This window comes from Callospermophilus lateralis, chromosome 6 (assembly GCF_048772815.1).
Source record: "Callospermophilus lateralis isolate mCalLat2 chromosome 6, mCalLat2.hap1, whole genome shotgun sequence".
In the NCBI taxonomy this organism is placed as follows: domain Eukaryota; kingdom Metazoa; phylum Chordata; class Mammalia; order Rodentia; family Sciuridae; genus Callospermophilus; species Callospermophilus lateralis.
Genome location: NC_135310.1, coordinates 79313101 through 79319100, shown reverse-complemented (window position 1 = coordinate 79319100; position 6000 = coordinate 79313101).

Sequence of the window (6000 nt, the reverse complement as noted above, 5' to 3'; positions counted from 1 at the left end):
TGACTGTTATTCCATATAAGATTCAGCAATTAATATGTTTAATAGAAATGAAGTTTTCCATATGCTGTAACTATATGGTATATTTTGGTCATTTGTCAGAATATGCAATTTACTTGTTTCTTCAAATCGTTAATGTATCCAAATAAAATTCAAAATGTTTACCTTTAAAAGTCTAAAAACCACTTGGAGCTATGAAATAAGATTTAATATATATAAACACTATAAATGCTTATAATATATTCCATCATAGACTTTGCCTTACAATCCATGGATGTTAGAAGACAGGGTGAAGATAGATGCATTTTCTGAAGCAGAGCCTCATTTTGTGAAAGAAATGTGTTTTAATAATTAGAGTTTTCATTTTAACTACATTTGGGGTATTTGCTTTACATAGTCAAAATTTATATTGAACAAGGATACCTGGGGTTCTATAAAGTCAGCTATCTACTTACCATATTTTTTTGGTTTATAGTTAATGTAAAATTTTAAATCATTATAAAATACATTTGCAGGGCTTGAAAGTCAAACTTCATTGAAAAAAAGAATTATTCCCAAATCACTGTCCCCTGACTTCAGCTCATAGCCAAACTCTTTAAACTCTTTAAAACTGTTTCTTTCTCTGCTGTTTTTTGTTTATTTTGCCTTTAGATGATTTTTTTGGAAGGTTATTTTTTGATGTTAATTCTTTGGACCAAAGATTTAACCAACCTCTGACAGCTCTGTGGGAACTCTCTCCTCAAGGCTTTTCACCTGTTAAGCTGATCAGATAAACCAAGTGTTGCCTTTAAATTGCCTTCCTGGAGCCTACCATCATCCCCAGTTCACCTGGACAGGTTGCTCTCTGGATATGATAAAAACACATACACTTCAATGTTTATAGCAGCACAATTCACAATTTCTAAACTGTGGAACAAATCTAGATGTCCTTCAATAGACAAATGGATAAAGAAACTATGGTATATATACACAATGGACTATTACTCAGCATTAAAAGAGAATATCATGCTAAACAAAATAGGCCAATCTCATAAAATTAGGGGGCAAAGGTTTTCTCTGATACATGGATGCTAATCCATATTGTGAGTTTGGGGACATGGGATAAGTGGAGGAACTTTGGATGGGGCAAAGGTCGGGGAGCAATGGGGTAGGAAAGACAGTGGAATGAAATGGACGTCATTACCTCAGGTACATGTGTGATGCATGAATGGTGTGACTCTTTGTGCACAACCAGAGAAGTGAAAAATTCTGCTGCATTTGTGTACAAAGAATCAAAGAACTTTCTACTGCCATGTATAACTGATTTAATAAATAAATAAATAAATAAATAAATAAATAAATAAATAAACTTCCCCCTTGCTATTAACCTGGGAATTCCCTGTGCCTTTATCTGATAAATGTTGGATACTTTGTTTTGTAAATATCATGCCTTTTCTCTTCACTTATTTCATCATTTAGGAATATATTCTCCAATTGCTTAAGAAAGGCTTTAAGGTAGGTTTGAGATTCTGCTTTTGAAAAAAAATCTACCTTTATACATAATGGAGAGAGCACAGTAGGACATAAAATTATAAACTGAAAAAAATATAAATTGAAAATTTTTTTTCTCCAAATCATGATGGTAATTCTCTAATTTCTAATACTGCTGTTAAAAAGTCTGACATAATTATGAAACCTGATTTCTTTTGTTGTTGTTTAATCCCCAGTGTTCTGAAAATTCCCATGTTGGGCCTTGGTGGGGTCTTCTTTCTCTTATACACTGGACCACCACCAAGCCTTTCTGAAATGCCAAAAACTTATATCCCTCAGTTCTAGAAATATTTTAAATTATTTAATAATTTCTTCTCTATTGCTTTTTTCTATTCGCTTTCTAAAGAGAATAAAATACTGTAACACTTGGATTGATAATTTAAGGCTCTTATGTTTTGCTCAGACTATCCATTAGGTTCTTTTCCTTCTACTGTCAGATTAGTTCAATTTTATCATTTAACTTTTTATTCATTTAAAAAACTTCAGTTATCACATTTGATTCCTCCAAAATTTATTGTTTTTTTTCTTTTTTTCAGAACATACATTTCTGTTTATAGATGCAACATTTTCCCATATTCATTTAAAGATATTAATCACAGATTTTTTGAAGTTTAATTCTACTCTTTATATATTAGTTTCCAAGTAATATTTTTAAGAAGGATTTCTTTTTACACTGAAGGTTTCCCTCAAACATTTAGTGATTCTTGGCTGTCTACTCATATTTACAAGCACCACAAAGTTGAAATTTCAGATAAGGAGAAGGGAACACAAATACCATTAAACTAGTGAACCTGATTATAAAGTGGCTAGAAACCAAGTAAATTTTTATTAGGAATATCAAAATGTCAATGTGTTTCTTTGCAGTACTTGGTTTCTCTGTAGGATAGCCCAAACTCATGTCACAGTTGGTCAGCTTTCTGAAGCTGGGTGGGGTAGGGAGTCCACTCACTGATAGTTCATCTACAACTGCTCATGTACCCATGAACTAAAACCTCTGAAACAGCTTCTACAGAGAATAAGTCTCATGCTTCCTTTGCTGATGGGAATTCAAGATGTTTTATGTACACATCTGACAACGATTTGTAACTACTTACACAGATTATCAAATAAAAACACTGGTTTTGACATCTTGCCTTACATGACACCTAGTGGTTCTGATTCTTGAGTCTTTCTGGGGGTCAGATCTGCTCACTTCTCTAGGCTTCTTTATACTCTATAGACACTTGATTTGACTTTACCAAGTACTCATCATTAAGCCACACACATTCTGTCTTCTTGTACTGCAAATCAGTCTTATAAATCTTAGTATGACCAAAGGTAAAGCTGCTTATTTTTTTTTCTTGTTGTCAGGTGATTGAGTCTGAAGATGTCTTTGCTATCTTAAAACTAAAAAACCTATTGCACACTACATTGTGCCCCCAAAGCCTCTACTAAATAATAATATAATAAAGTTACACTATCTTCAAATCTTTAATAATTTCAATGTGCATATTAAGGCACTGAAGGTTCTCTTAATTTTTTCAGTCTACCTTTTAAAAGATATTATGTATATTTACCATCTATTTTAAATATCTTAAATTTTATTTATTCTAGTTTGTTATATGACAGCAGAATGCAATTCAATTCATATTATACATATAGAGCAGAATTTTTCATGTCTCTGGTTGCACATAATGTAGAGTAACACCATTCAAGTTTTCATACATGCACTTAGGGTAATGATGTCTATCTCATTCAACTGTCTTTCCTACACCCATGCCCCCTCCTTTCCCCTCCCTCCTCTTTGCCCTATCTAAAGTTTGTATATTCCTTCCATACTCCCCTTATCTCCATTATGAATCAGCATCCTTGTATCAGAGAAAACATTTGGCATTTGTTTTTTGGGGATTGACTTACTTCACTTAGCATTATATTCTCTAACTCCATCCATTTACTGCAAATGCCATGATTTTATTCTTTAATGTTGAATAATATTCCATGGTTTTAAATTTGCATATCTTGTTTTCTACTCTCTTCATTACCATCAAATGCTATGCTTTTCAAACTCTTTTGTACACTAGAAAGCCTGTCCATACCTATCTTCCCTTTTCTTTCACTTCAAAGCCTTTACTTCCACATATATCAGACTCTACAGGGAGGGACTTGTTATAACAGAGATTGTGGGCTCCACTCAGTTTCTGATTCGTTAGAATTGGTGTGGAGCCCAAGAATATATTTTTTCCACGTTTCCAGTTAGGTTAATGTTGTTAATCTGGGGACCACTGATATAATTATCCTCAATTTCTTCCCCTCAGAAAGAAAAATACCATTTTTCTCCTTTCCAACAAGTTTTACTTAGTCTGTTTCATCTTCATCTCCATTCTGCCATCATTTCCTATATTCCAGCATCTCCAATCTCTTTATATATGCCTTGATTTTTTCTTTCTGCCTTCTAGATGTGCAAACTCCCACTTTTTAAAAGCATAAAACAAGTGTCCCATCTAGCTACCATAATATGACTCTCATGCATTTGCACACTGCCAAATTTCTAGGTAAAACACTCTTGAACCAAAACCTTTGTTATCTTTTTTTTTTCCTCCATCATTCAGCTCAATCAGTTGAAGCAGATGCATTTGCAAGTGGAGTAAATTTAACAGACTCTAGAAGAATGTAGAATGTTGTTTCTTTATAGAAACAACAATATAGTAGTAAGCTAGGGTAGAAACAACAGGAGAATCATTGCCATTTCTGAGTCTGAAAGGGTGAGGAGAAGCAATATTTACCAGAACCTGATAAGAGAAAGTATTATGTGGAGAGAGCTGTCTGATAGAAGCTGTGATCTTCCCATGTGTGATTCACAGCAACATCGTGGAGGTATGAAGCAGGAAAATACACACACACACAGAGTTTCATTCTTTTAGTCCTGCCAATATGCCATCATTCTGCTATTGCTCAAAAATGACTCAAATAACAAGGAGGGAAATGAAATAGTTGATAAAGATCTAGGGTTTAACTTCACAACAGTATGAAAAAAAATGGGAGAACAGATCTGAGGGGCAAATAGGATAATATGCAACAGCTCACCCTTTTGGTTCTTCAACCTCTATTCTTATATTTAAGTAACAAATTTATGTCCTCAACACAGGAAACTACATCCTATGAAGTATTTATGAGAGGTAGATGTCAATATTCTTTTCATGTTTTTCTCATGTACATATGGAAAATTCTCCAGGACAGATTATGCACTGGAGTATAAAACACGTCTCAAATTTATTTAAAAGAATTGAAATAATATAAAATATGTCTCCAAATTTAAGAAAATTGAGTTAGTAATCAACAACAAAGATATTTGAGGGAAATTCTCAAATACTTGGAAATGAAATGTTTTTCAATATTCCATAGTTCAAAGAAGAAATCAAAATGAAATTAGAAAACCTTTTGAAATGACTGAAAATTAAAACACAATATAAAAATTTATGCAATGCAAGAGAAGCAGTGTTTAGAGAGAAAAAATATGCCTGTATTTGGGAAGAAGACAGACCTCAAATCAGTAATCTAAGATTAAATATCTAGAAAAAGAACAGCAATTTGAAAAAAGCTAAGACAAGCAGGATTAAAAAGCAAACAATAAAGATCAGAGCGAAAAATGAAAGGAAACTCAACAGAGAAAAATCAATGAACCCAAAGTTAGTTCTTTCAAACATCAATATTGATATGATGATGAAAGAAACAGATTGCTAAAATCAAGAATGAAAGTGGCACCATAATCATCAATCTTACAGAAATCTAAAGGAGTATATGGGAATACTATAAACAGGTTTATGCTAAACCAGACAATTTATATGAACTGGATAAATTCCTAGAAAGATAAATTACTAAAGATGACTCCAAAAGATATAGAAAATCTGAACATAATATATAAAGAAGTAGAAACTAAATTAATGATTAAAAATTTTCCACAAAATTCCATATCCTGATGACTTAACAGGTTAATTCTATAAATTAGGTAAATAATACCAATAATTAATAAATTCTTCTAGAGGAGTAAATGCTTTCCAATTCATCCCATGAGGCCAGTATTATACGGATGCCAATGTCAGAAAAAGGTAGCTAAAGAAAAATCACAGATCAAAATCTCTCATAATAGATGTAAAAATCCTCAATGAAGTTATTAGAAAATCAACCCAGTATCTCTTCCTGAGATGCTGCTAATGGTCTATTTCTTGACCTACTGGTAAATCACTGAGATAAATATTTGTCTTTTGCACTTATCTGTGTCATGGTTAAAGATTTTGAAAGATGTAAACATATACACATACAAGAAAGAAAAGAATGCCTATGATCTTAAAGTTAAATAATTTAGTAAAAGGCAGATTAATAGAAAAGCAAAAATAATGGCAGAATGAGACAAGGTATGAAGTGTTAGAGGTATAAAGTGTTACAAAGAAATGAGAACATAGTCAATCCATGTATACTATGTTTTTACTTTATTGT